Consider the following 14,027-nt stretch of genomic DNA (forward strand, 5'->3'; position numbering starts at 1 on the left):
CAGTTACCTGTAAGTATTGTTTATCTCCTCTCTAGACACACATTTTCATAATGTAGTAGAAAGAGCGAAGAGTACTACAGCATAGGAGACCAGACATCCGAGTTCTACTAGAAATGGAAAGCCTGTGACTTGGGATAAGTCACATCTGAGATGCATCTCAGTTTCTTCATCTCTAACACAAGAGCTTGTTTAATCATTCAACAAATATTTGCCATACACCTGTGTACAAGACATGCACTAGGACTAGAAACACCAGGAAGAAAAAGGCAGTTTGTTGGCATCATAGAATATACTATGTCGTAGGAAGAGAAAGGCACCGAAGAAAAAGAATCAAACAATTATTTCATTGCAAAATACAGAGTGCCATGGGAGCCTATTCCTGGAGTCTGACCTTATCGAGGAAGTGAGGGAAGGCTTCGTCGTGGAGGCCAAGAGAGTGGGCGAGGCTAAATGTCTCCAATGAAGCATCAATCCCCACCAGATCATAAACCCTGAAACATTATGTTTTAGTCTTTCTGTAACTTCCTTCCTCAGCCACCTCCCCTAAGGCTGGAACTACAAGACAATCGAGAAGCCAAGAAAAAATTTATAAACTTTATTTATCTAAATTTATTTAGAGATATGATTAACACTCAGATACTCTATGGTTTTCCCTAGTTCCAGAAAGACAAACTCAAAATAAGGATCCGTTTGCAGGAATCAAGAAAATACATAAAATATCCTGGAATTTCTAATAACGAAATGGATAACCTTATCTACATTGACTCACCATAACAATCCTATTGGGTAGTTCCTATTATAATCTCCCTTCTACATAGTAGGAAACCAAAGTTCACAGCAGTTAAATAACTTGCCAAAGGTCATAGAATAAAGCAGGCTCAGACTTCGAAATTTGACTTCAGAGGTTAGTTTCTTTCCACTACATTAAAGCCACCATATGTCTTCACCCAGTACTTAGTTCAGGGAAAAAAAAAATCAGTAATAATTGGATAATAAACAGAAATCTGGTAGCAATGTTTAATAAAACTAAAGTTTTAGAAAAGAAAGATTTCAGTAACAAAAAGAAAGTGAAATTATGATCAGTCTGCAAAATTTAGAAGGAGCTGTGCCAAATAAACCTGATAATAGTAACACTAACTTTTTCAATAGACTAACAAAATTGGTAGTTCGAAATAACTTAGCAAGAGTTCTCTACTTAGCGGTAAGCCAGTCACTTGAGGCTGTGAGTCTCAGGATTTTACTTGCACAACCTGGTCACGATGGACTGAACAATGTCACTGAAGCTAATCTGAAAATCTGAAAACAAAGGACAATGGCAAAGCAAACTGTACTTAATTATGATTCATGCCCCTTTGAACGGGGATTATATCTAAACATAATTGATAACTGCAGGTCCAAATCCATTTTTATTTTATTCAGCGGTTTCTCTACCCAACAGAAGTTCAAGGAATGGATTCCATAAAAGACCTTTTGACAATTAAGGCTAAATTAGTTAAAGGTGAGGCATTATGTTCCCTTGACTTTGCTTTACCCATGGACAGAATTATAAAGGATGAATAACTCACAGCATGACTAAGAGAAACATCTAAAAGTATGTTAAAATGTTACAAATAAACAAAATATTTGTTACAAAATCAGTTTAAAATAACAGAATCCTCCAGGAGAGGTTTTGCCAAATTGTAATTTCCTCAGGACTGAAGAAAAATTCCATCATCTGTAGCCAACCCCATCTGCCTTCCCTCTCGTGGATCTAGAAAATTTTATCTTCAGATTTCTTTCTAGCCAATGGAAATATTAACACTCTATTTTGAAATACAGAAGAAAATTGGAGAGTATAATCATAAATCTTTAAAAATCCAGACTTGGATTTTTTTTTTTTAATCTGGGAACTTTATAACCAGCACACTTGATTTTGTCATCTTAACAAGCATTGCAAGTACAAAGTTGGGCCAAGAGAGCCCACTAAAAACAAAGCAAGCAGGGAACTGTCACTCTGATTAAGGCTGCACTAACAACGGATCTGTTTCTAATTGAGCAAAGGAGAGCTATCAAAACTACCCACTTGCACAATGAAAATGCAAACATCTATTTAACAAAGTTCTAGGGGCTCCTGGGTGGCTCAGTGAGTTAAGCCTCTGCCTTCTGCTCGGGTTGTGATCTCAGGGTCCTGGGAACACCCCACATCAGACTCTCTGCTCGGTGGGGAGCCTGTTTCCCCCCCCTTCTCTCTGCCTGCCTCTCTGCCTGCATGTGATCTTTGTCTGTCAAAAAGAAGAAAAAAAATCTAACATAGCTCTTTGAAGGAAAACGCGTTCAACACTGAGAACTTTAGCTCAAAGAAATAAACAGAATCATGTATAAGGGCTGTGTTATTATATCCAAAACTACACACACACACACACACACACACACAAACCCAAAACATTAAAGCTGGAATAGATCTTTGAGAGCATTAATCCCAGTTTTATGAGGGAGAAGTGCATACCAAGGTCACACAGGCAATTTGTCCTATGCTAGGGCGAAGGCTTCTTAAATCCCTTCCTGTTTTGATAGTTGCACCTTTTGCTTGTGAAATATACACTACCTAGAATCTCTCCACTCTTGGCCATCACTTCAGAGTGCAGAGAAAAACAACTGTTGCTCTCAAGTAGCTATATCCATAAATTGCTTGCTAGTGCAAATCTTTTGAAAAAGCCAATCCCATTGCAATTTTATTTTGAGACATAAGGTGGCAGCAATAACCAAATGGCAGACGGAAAGCTTTCAGGGAACTGGAAAAGGAAGAAAACAGGCTTTGGGTGGGAGTGAAGGATGGAAATATTTCCATTAAAATGTAATCTCATTAAGAATGGGTGCATGCAATGCCATCTTTATATATTACAGGATTCATTATAGAATCCACCAAACCAAATAATGTCACAAGTTGTTCCAACATTATTCAGATGGTTGAAGATCCCTTCTAAATGGCACCCATTTAAATTGGCATTAAATATCTATTTAGTAGTGAGGATTTTTTTTTTTTAATTCTTCAAGTAAGGCACCAGAGACAGATTTAAAATTTTTTATTTGGTGACCCGCAAAAACCTTTCACTCATGTGAAAGACACCGAGTCTTTCCGAAAACAAAGGATGTCCATGTAATCTCAGAATTCCAGCCAGGACTCCAACAATCACCACAGGATCATGAGCAGATATAAAATGTTTCCCATCAGTTTCTCATTGGAGTTCTAAGATAAGAAGAGTCCAACAGAAGAGATGAAGCAAACAGAGCAGAGGTCACAGCAGACCAAGAACAAGGACAAGGTAAGTGGAAAAAGGAGGAGGCGGCGGGCAAAGCAACAATCCTCACAGCGCCGACCCTCACTGGGAAGAACTGTCAAGTGCACTGAGCTCAGCAGTGCCCTCCACAGCCTCCCCCTAACCACCCATGCAGAACTTTTGAAAACACCAACACTGATAAAGTATTGTATTCTAAAGACTCAAAATCCAGAATAATTCTGAAATGTTATGTAAATATTCTGTATCATACTACTGCTAAAAATCATTTCCACATCTCCTACTTAAAAAGAACATTCACAGGGCGCCTGGGTGGCTCAGTGGGTTAAAGTCTCTGCCTTTGGCTCAGGTCATGATCCCAGGGTCCTGGGATCAAGCCCCACATCGGGCTCTGTGCTCAGCAGGGAGCCTGCTTCCCTTCCTCTCTCTCTGCCTGCCTCTCTGCCTACTTGTGATCTCTGTCAAATAAATAAATAAAATATTTTTTAAAAAAAGAACATTCACAAGATTTGTTTCTTCTAAATTCACTTGCTGCTGTTTCTGACCTTATTGGACTTAGAACCCTTTACCAAAACCAGCTGCTTTTGAGACAATGATGTCATTAGAAAATCAGATATTTGGTGTCTGGGTTGGGCATGAGGGAAGGGCAAACAATAAATTACTAAAAAATAAAAATCCACTTGAACACAATACTAACTGATGCAAGCAACAACCACACACAGAACACCTCTAACCTGCTTTTTCCAGATTAACTAGAGGCTTAAGAAATTAAGGTGGTATAAAAGTACATCACTTGGGGCGCCTGGGTGGCTCAGTGAGTTAAAGCCTCTGCCTTTGGCTCAGGGTCCTGGGATCATCGGGCTCTCTGCTCAGCAGAGAGTCTGCTTCTTCCTCTCTCTCCTTGCCTCTCTGCCTACTTGTGATCTCTGTCTGTCAAATAAATAAATAAAATCTTTAAAAGTACATCACTTAATGGTTGGGTTTCCGAATACATGACAAATAAAGTATTCTGAATTTCCGGCTCATTATATCAAAATACAAATGTTAAGATAATTTCAGTCACATTTATAGTGATATACACTAACCCAGTTCTAGCACTCAAACTAAAGACTAGAGAAATGGAAAACCTATTACAGTTCATTAATAAAATGGTTTAGGTAAAAAAATGCACTATCTCGTTATATTTCAAAACAGACTGAATTTTTTATATGTAGACGTCAGGAACAGTGTATATGCTAAAAGTAGGGGGGAACCTCTCCTCTCATAAGGACCCTGGGATCATGACCTGAGCAAAGGCAGATGCTTAACCCACTGAGCCACCCAGGCGCCCCTGTCATAAGCTTTTGAACTAACAAGTTCTGGATCTTGGAGTCCAACAGGCCCGTTGGAAACAGGGTTTCAGCCCTGACTCTCCTACAATCAGCTCCTGCAAGGGGCAAGTGATTTCACCTCAATGGGCCTCAGTTTCTCAATGTCCTTATATATAAAATAGGGCTAATAATTTAAGCAAATGAGATGCTATGTATCAAATCTTTAACCCATGGCCCAGAACATATCAGTATGTTAGTAAATGGAGGAAGGAGAGTTGTTATTTTTGTGTGGTCATTTCTTCAACAGGTGGTTATTGACCCACTCTGTAGCCGACTGTCCTAGATTCTGGGACGCAGCAGGCCCGGCAAGGTCCCTGCTTTCATCAGATGTGAGCACTGGCACAGTGCAGAGACGGAAAGCCCGCTCCGGGCCACAGTTTAGCCAGAGCAACTGCTCGTACTGATCAAGGGTAGACCAGTTGTTCCTCTCTCCTTTCTTTCAAGTGGATCTAGCCTGACAGTCTAGAGAGAGTTTGCAAAGTGTTCCTTCTTTGCCTTACTTAACATATTGCTGTAGCTAGCACATGTTCATACTCTGACAGATGATATTTGGAACACCATGTAAAACATTTTGCAAACTTTACAGTTTTCATACACTTGTGAGTAGCAATTTCTAAATAAAAGAGAGTTTACAAGGCTTTAAATTTGCAGTGCCTTTAATCAGAAATTGAAAAGTTAAGACTGAGTTAAAAGCAACACAACAGAACATTTCGTTTCCACTGCTTAATTATAAATTGCTATGTGATCCTCATTACAAAACTAGGTAAGATCTGCCATCCATAAACTCGGAAGAGAGGAGGAAAGAATAATGACAGTTTGGTAGTTAAATCTTAGTGAACAGGAGGAACGTTCGTCAATTTCTTGAATTACAGTTCTATTTACATTTCTGAGATCACAGCTAATTACCCAGTTTTAAGTCAAAGGTTCTGTTTTAATTAATACTATTAGTGCTTTTCTAGTGAAAGGAGATACATTTGAACTCTATGCTTTATTCTCACTCTAGAAATCCAATTTCATCCAACAGGTCTAATGGAACTAGAAGGAACTATGCTTAGCCTGACAATGTTCCTGATGAGTCTCCTAGTCTAAAAAAAAAATAAATTCCATGTATCAACTCCACTTGCCATGATTGGTGACACCAGGCTTCAATCTCATTCAACACGAAGGAGTGTGCAGTCACCAAGATCCAAAGGTCTACTTGAATCTCCACTTGGATTTCTCCACCGCTCTCTCAAGTTTAACATACCCCAAAATGAAATCATCATATTCTTTAGGGAATTTGCTCCTGATCCAGGTTTTCTTGTCTTTTGCAAACAGCATACAGTTGTTCATGTCAGAACCTGCAAGTTGCTAATTACTACTTGCAAATCCCGGACAACGTTTTTAACCTCCCTAAGTCTGTTTCTTGTCCATAAAATGGGCACAAAAACAGAGACGCCTACCTTACAGTATTGTTGAGGATTGCATGAGATTCATTAGCATGGAGGCTGACATACAAAAGTTCTTGAGGATGTTGGCAATAATGACCAGAAAAACAAGCAGAGGCTACTGTTACTACTATTACTGGTCACTCCTATCAGACAAAAGCACTGATGAGGACCCTCCCTCATCCCAGTAGACATGGGCCCTGTTTCTATTTCCTAAACATCTCTGCAGTCAATCTACTTCTAACCATTCCCATCGCCCACATCCTGAAGTTACCACCATCATCTTATGTTTCGTTGCTAAAAGAGGCTCATTGGTCTCCTTTTATTAATTCTTGCCCTCTTCCACTCGGAAGTCAGAAAAATCTCTCTAAAATTCTAGTATGATGTCCATTTACTGCTGACACTCTACAGTATCTACACTGTCCTTCCATTAAGCCCACTCCTATTAAGCTGATTTTCTAAGCCTCTCAGGATCTGGCCCTGCTCAGTCTCCTGACTCTGGCCACTGTCCCCTTTCACGGTCTACACTCTAGATTTACAGGTCTTCCATCGGTTCCTCCAACCAGCCAAGCACATTCGCCTTCAGGCTTTTCTTCTGCCTGGGAACCCTTCCCACATCCCTTCTCCCAGAGCTGATCAGCCTGTAGGCCTCCACTTAAATGTTGCTTTCTCAGAAACCATCTCTGACACTCTCCACTTCATCAGTAACAGTCTCTCAGTATATGCAAAACATTCCCAAATGCTTCTTCAGAAGCGTCTCCCATGAAAACAGAAATAGTATCAGTTTTATTTACTACTGTATCTCTGGAATTTTACTTGTTGAATGAACTGGCACATGAATCCACTGACAAATAGGAAATAAAAGGTGTGAAGTATTTGTCTTGGATCCCTGGGGTGGTTCTAAACCCTTGCAACTTCCAGGATGACAGGGGTTTCTTTGTTATTCATGGTGGGCCTCTGGACCACACCTGAGTTTATGTTAATGAGATGAATCTAGATGGGGCTTGGTCACCCAAAAGACCAACTGTGTGAATAGAAGGTTAAGGCTTTGAGCCAGACCAACCTGGGAAAAGGGAGGGGGACTGGAAACTAAGTTCAATCACAGAGCCAGTGATTCAATTGATCATGCCTACATAATGAAACCCCAATAAAAACTCTCAGTTTTTTGGTTGGTGAACATCAATCAGTGTGCAGGGAGGGTGATGTATCCTAACTCCACACCAAGGCACAGAGTTCAGAACTCTTTCAGAACTTGCCCTGTGTGTCTCATATTTAGCTAATATTAATTCCTACCCCTCACAGTTAAACTGTAAGTGAGTATAGTGCTTTCCCAAGTTCTAGAAGATGTTCAACAAATTTCAAACCTGAAGGGGCCATGGGAACCCCCAAATTGGTAGCCAGCTGATCAGAAGTACAGGTGGCCTGGGGACTGCTGAACTTGCTGTTAGTGTCTGAAGTAGGTAGGGGCACTCTTATTGGGGACTGTGCCCTTGAACTTGTGGAGTCCATACTAACTCTAGGTGGTTAGGGACAAAATTTGATTGCATTACAAAAAGGATGTTTTGGATGTGTCTTAAACCCCTAGAGGGCACAAAAATCATATCCTGGTATAAGAAGTTCCACCCTGTCTGCAAACTATCATCCCATCACACTCCTGTGAGCCTTTCCTGTAGACCTCACCTAACATTGGGCCTGAGCCATTTTATATCGGAGCTATATGGGTGCAGTGGCAGGGGGAAAGGTGGGTCGTTATTTCTAAACACATAAAATTTATCTTTGGTGCTCTCTCAACTAACTTTATTTTGTCCTTCTATGCTTTCTCCCTTTCTCTGCACCCCACTGATCACCAGCTTACCATGACAGTTTCCTCTTCAAGTCTCTCCTTTTCCATTTCAAAGAGATTTTTCCACATCTTTCACCAACTACAATAGTCATTTCCTCCACAGGACTGATTCAGTAAGTAAACCAGTAATAAACCAAATGTACTAATCCCAATAAAATGTAAACGAAGATGTCACTGGCCCTTTCTGAGACATTTTATTTTATTTATTTATTTTTTTAAAGATCTTTTATCCATTCATTTGAGAGACAGAGAGTGAGAGCACAAGCAGGGGGGAGGATCAGAGGGAGAGAGAGAAGCAGATTCCTTGCTGAGCAGGGTGCCCAATGCAGGGCTCAATCCCAGGACCCCAGGATTATGACCTGAGCCGAAGGGAGACATTTAACCAAATGAAACATCCAGGAGCATGCTTCAGAGACATTTAAAAAGCAAACTTAAAGCTTTTTTTTTTTTTTTTTAAAGAGAGAGAGAGAAAGCATGTTTATGAGAGCCGGGAGTGGGGGGTGTGGAGTAGAGCTAAAGAGAGAGAGAATCTTAAGCAGACTCTGGGGCTTGATCTCATAATCCTGAGGATCATGACCTGAGCCAAAATCAAGAGTCAGACACTCAATGGACTGAGCCACCCAGGTGTCCATGTGAGCTAATTTCTAATTATTAAAGTTCCTGAGGAGAGCAAGAAGGTAACAAGTAGCTTTATAAATTTCTAAGCCCTCTGAAGAAGCAAGATTCTTCCACCTGTAACTTCCCAGCTGGGACCAGGAAGCTTGCACCGCTCCTAACAATTTCCTTCCTTCCCGGAGAGCCCAGGAGAGTCTTCCTCAACCCGGTTCCTGTACCCCCTTGGCTCTATCTCCTCAGCCTACACCTACACCACTTCCTTTGATATGCTGGGCACTGAACTATAAGGAAGAGATCTCTGGATTCTAAATGTAAAAAAAATAAAAAAATTTGCATTTAGCCAAGGAAAAAGGAAGGACACTAATAAAAAAAATAATCTATCAAATATGTTAGTGAAGCAAGTATTCACTTACAAAGGGCATGGGAAGAAAGAATAGTAAGTTCCAGTCCAGCTTTTACGATCAATCATTTTTTTACAATGAACTGACTTTTATTATCTATACTATGTTAGATCTATACTATTTTATTATCTATACTATTGTTATTATCCATACTATGTCTAAACTTTGGTTAATACTACACTATTAAAATGATGCCTCTTGGGGCGCCTGGGTGGCTCAGTTAATGTCTGCCTTCGGCTCAGGTCATGATCCTGGGGTCCTTGGGATGCAGCCCCATGTCCAGCTCCCTGCTCAGCAGGGAGGTGGCTTGTCCCTCTTCCTCTGCCCTACCCACCACCCCGCCATGCTCCCTACTTATCTCTCTCTCAAATAAATAAGATCTTTTTAAAAAATGATGTCTCTTAATAAAATTATGGCACTGTGTTCGGATAGAAAAAAGTCACTAGGTAACAGACAGTCCTGAATACGCTAAAGGCAGCCCAGCATCACATCAGCCTGTATCAACAGATCCTCTTGATTTTGCAATGGACACATGCATGACAGTATGCATGCAAAAGGCCTCGACAGCATTTGGCACGGGGAAATTCTGGGTCTAGGATGCATGAAGATTTTGAATAAAGCAATAATTGATTTTTTTTAATGAATCACAAACTAAATAACTATTTTTTCCAAGAGAACCTTTTTATTTTTCTTCTAGAATAAAGAATGTCACTTTTTAAAGGTTAAAAAAGTCATACTAGGGGAACTTGACAAAGTATTGTTTGTGGCATACTTCAAATCCAAGGCTACTCTTTTGGCCTTGGTAAACTACGCCTCCTGCAATGTATTGTGCAAAGTCCTCCAAACCCATTTGGAGCACCCAGGAGACTCTCTCCGGAGGAATCAAGTCAGTATTATAGCAATCGCATTTTGTTAACCTATTGTTTGCTTACTCAAAGCAGTATTGATGTCATTTTCTCTAAATAGTTCAAGTTTTCTAAGCTTTCTCAAATCTGTTTCTCGGCATTTGCCTGAAAGAAGACAGCAGATGCTTATTTATTTTACTAACAGAGTCAAGAATCCAACTTCTCCACTTTTAGCATTTATGGTCTTATCAAGCTCCTATAACCTTTCTGTATAAATTCAGACAATGCATAGCCATTTTCTTTCCACTTAGCTTACTGAAAACTTGATGTTTCTTTCATGACAAAGGGCTTTAGCATTTTCCTTTGTGATTCTGACAATACTAATTTTATTAAGCACTAACTATATACTTTGGTGGTTAATGTTATTCAAACAGAGTACGGCTTGGTGACCTAGTTTTCCTTTTATCATTACTGGTTTCATTAATACTCAGTAGAAAAAAAACCTTCCTATGCCCTCATATAGATTGCAAGGTCTGACTAGGAATCAATCTACGTGTTTATTATTTTAGGAAATGTTAGAAAAGTGAGACTGGCATTAAATGGAAACATTATTTCCCCCTTACAAGACAGAGATGGAGGTATGTGGGATCTGGCTGGGGAGGAGAAGGAAGGTAGAAGAGCTATATACCCAGGGAATCCTAAGAAAAAAGACATTAGACACACCCTCCCAGACGAGTTCTATAGTGTTATATCCACACTAGAGAAGGAACTGTAAGATTAGAGTTCAAATATGACCTGGCGATAAAACAAAGCTCATAAATGTGTTTATATTTATATTTAAGGTGTTTTTAATAGATCCCTCAAAAACCTTAACAAATTAAAATTATGATGCGATATAAGTCTATCTGCTAATAATTGTCAGTAATTATATACACCTTATGAGTAAGGAGACAGTTGTGGTAGAGTAGGAAGAGAAGTAAGCATATAGCCAGTTAATAAGACAACATATGTGAAGACAGAACTACAGACTTGAAAGGATCATATAAACATTAGTTACAATTTTTTTTTAAGATTTTAATTATTTATTTATTTGACACAGAGAGACAGTGAGAGAGAGAGAGAGAGAGAGAGAGAGCGAGTGAGCACAAGCAGGGGGAGCAGCAGAGGGAGTGGGAGAAGCAGGCTCCCCACTGAGCAGAGAGCCTGATGTAGGGCTCAATCCCAGGACCTTGGGATCAGGACCCGAGCTGAAGGCAGACACTTAACAACTGAGCCACCCAGGTCTCCCTACAATTATTTTTATTATTGATTTGTCACCAAACAGAAATTTAAAACAAAGTTGTGTGTGAGTGTGTGTGTGCATGCGTGAGAGAGAGAGAGAGAGAGAAAGAGAGAGAGAATATCAGTATTCAATCAGAACAGTTTGATTATATTAAAACTTGAATGCAGGGTTTCTCAACTTCAGCACTATTGAGATTTCAGGCTGAGGCTTTGCTGGGGGATTGGGTCTGCCCCATACACTGCAGGGTGTTTAGCAGCACCCCTGATCTTTACCCACTCGGGGCCAACAAAACTTCTCCCACCTCCTCCCTCAATTAGTAACAGCTAGAAATGTCTCTGGACATGGCCAGACAGTGCAAAACTGCTCCTGGCCGAAAACCAGGTTAAAGCATAAGAAAAATGTAGAAATTATGGTTCTCCTACACAAATTGAGGATGAGAAGACAGCCAATGTGACCGAGAGCGAAGATGTCCCTCACCGGGCACATACGGCTACTGAACACTTAAAATGCGGCCAATCTGAATAGAGATATGTTGTCAGCGTACCATACATGTTAGATGAGAAGACTTAGTATGAGAAAAAGAATGCAAAATATTTTAATAAATTTTTATATGCTTCTCCTTCTGGGACCTCTATAATGCAAATTAAAAATAATAATTTTGTATGGATTACATGCTAAAGTGATATTTTAAGATACAGCGGGTTAAAATAAAATACATTATTAAAATTATCTGTTATTATTTATTTTGAAAAACGTGGCTACTAGAGAAGTTCAAATTACACACGTGGCTCATGTTGCACTTCTATATTTCAATCAGACGGGGTTGAACTTGTGCAAAAAACTATCCCTCCTTCATGCTATATATTCCAGGCAGCCTTTGCCGACAAGGAAGGGAACTAAAAGGGCTCTGTCCTCAGTTTTCTCCTTACATTTTCTATACTCCCCTTGGAAGATCTCCAGTCTCGATGCTTTGATCATAATCTCCAAACTCTCTCTCCTATTAAAAGCTCTACTAAAACCTAGATCCAGGGCACCTAGCTGGCTCAATTGGTAGAGCATGTGACTCTTGACCTTAGGGTTGTGAGTCTGTGCCCCACAGTGGGAGCAGAGATAACTAAAAATAAATGAACTTTAAAAAGAGAGAGAGAGAGATCCCTATAATACATAAATAAAACCTAGATCCATATACCCACTACCAACTTAACAACCCCACTCGGACATTCTGGAGGAACCCCAAATTTAAATGATCCTCATTCTGAAAAAGATTGTTCCAGGAGTCCCCATTTTAGTAAATGGCCCCATTAACGAGGTTCTCAAGCCAGAAACCTCAAAGTTGCCCATGACTTCTCTCTTCTCCTTCATCCCACTCACAATCTCTTGTGAAGTTCTACTTCATTTACTTCCTAAATACTTCTGGACTCCTCCTTTCTCCTACCCCAATGACTGGGCCATGTCACCATCACTTACTCCGTATCAACCCCCTCTTTCCTTTACATTCTTATTACACCCCGCCCTGCCCTTCTCAGAAGTGCTGTCTTTCCTATTAGACATCATACTACATGAGGTCAGGCACTTTCCTGTTCATTGCGGTGTCTCTAGTTTTTTCAAGAATGAATGAGTGAATGAATGAGTGAGTGAGTGAGTAAAGAGGGTACAAACTGCTAGCTCACAGGTTACCATTTACTAAGGAGCTGAACTACAAAACAATGGTTCCACTTGCATATGAGTGCTGGAAAACATCAGTCTTCACGTCTCAATGCCGCGCGGATGTGCTGCTACGAGTCCTAGGATTCTAGAAGTGGGGAAAAAGTGCTTGGGAACCATGTGCCCTGTACTCTCATCCTTGACAGATCTCTACTGTGCCTAAGCTCATACGGTAAACTTTCTACAGGTTGAGTTGGGAAAGACCAGCTGAAAAATGCCTTTTATAATCCTCCTGCCCTCTGGGAAAAAGATGCCTGACATTTTCCATCTTCAATGTCACAGTCCCAGAGTATCCACAGTTTCAAAGTTACCCAGTGAAAATTAGCTAAAAGTTACGCAAAGCTTAAAACAATCATGAGCTATTTCTGAAAGAAAATCATTCTCCAAGGTTACAAGTTCAAGATAAGTCTCGTTTCTTTTCCTTAGGGATCCTCAATCTACCTCCATGCATAAGCCAGCCTTTGTCCCCCGTCAACACATGACTAGTCTGAAAGGGGTGAAGATAGACTATGGCAGTATCTATCCTTACTAGTAAGTTACAGCTGATACTGATAAGGAAGTTTCAAGAAGGCAAGAGCTTTATAGATGTTAGTGGTGTTTTGGGTATTCCAGAACTAGGCTAAAGAAGAGGAACCTGTAAAAGAGTCCAGGAATATATGTATTTTGAGAAGAACATGTAGATACAGAGGCAAAAATTAGACCCGTGTCTCCATTCACCTTTTGCCACAGGCTCTCCCAGAAGCGGGAAAGTAGCAGTGTGGGTAGGAAGGGCGTGGTGCTATGTGAAACAGACCAGGCAGGAGCGGAAGCAGATAGTGTGTCAAAGCCAGGAGGAACAGCAGGTCCAAGGTTACGGAGGTAGGCTACGTGCGTTTAACTCGGTTCTTTTCTTGCCTAAGGCAGAAATTACATAAAAGACCATTCTTTTATAGAATGAAGAAGGGATGTTGGGTCTTGACTAAAGAAATGTTAGGAAACTTTTTTTTTAAAGTATTTTCTCTTTTTTTTTTCTCCTTTGATAACCCCCCAAAAGAAAATGATGGCAAATTACCAGGTTAACACCAATTTAGCCAGTGGGATAAAGAGATTTAGTGAAGAAGCAACTTTTTTCCGAACTAGATGCTGTTTCTTTCTGGAAAGGACTCAAAAAATGGTGGGTAACTTTCCAAAGCCCACATTTCCCCTTAAAATCTGGTGAATCTTTTCCATAATAATTTCCAACACCTGTCCCACCTCAGCAAAAGCACTGCTTTTTCATAATGAGA

At 40.2% G+C, this 14,027-nt stretch overlaps 1 protein-coding gene across 1 annotated transcript in view; it reads right to left on the reverse strand.

Annotated features, from left to right (window-relative positions):
* Positions 1–14,027, reverse strand: part of HSD17B12 (hydroxysteroid 17-beta dehydrogenase 12) — a 157,591-nt gene that overhangs the window by 42,636 nt on the left and 100,928 nt on the right. The window lies entirely within an intron of this gene.

The sequence above is a fragment of the Martes martes genome (assembly GCF_963455335.1).
Source record: "Martes martes genome assembly, chromosome: 10".
NCBI lineage: Eukaryota > Metazoa > Chordata > Mammalia > Carnivora > Mustelidae > Martes > Martes martes.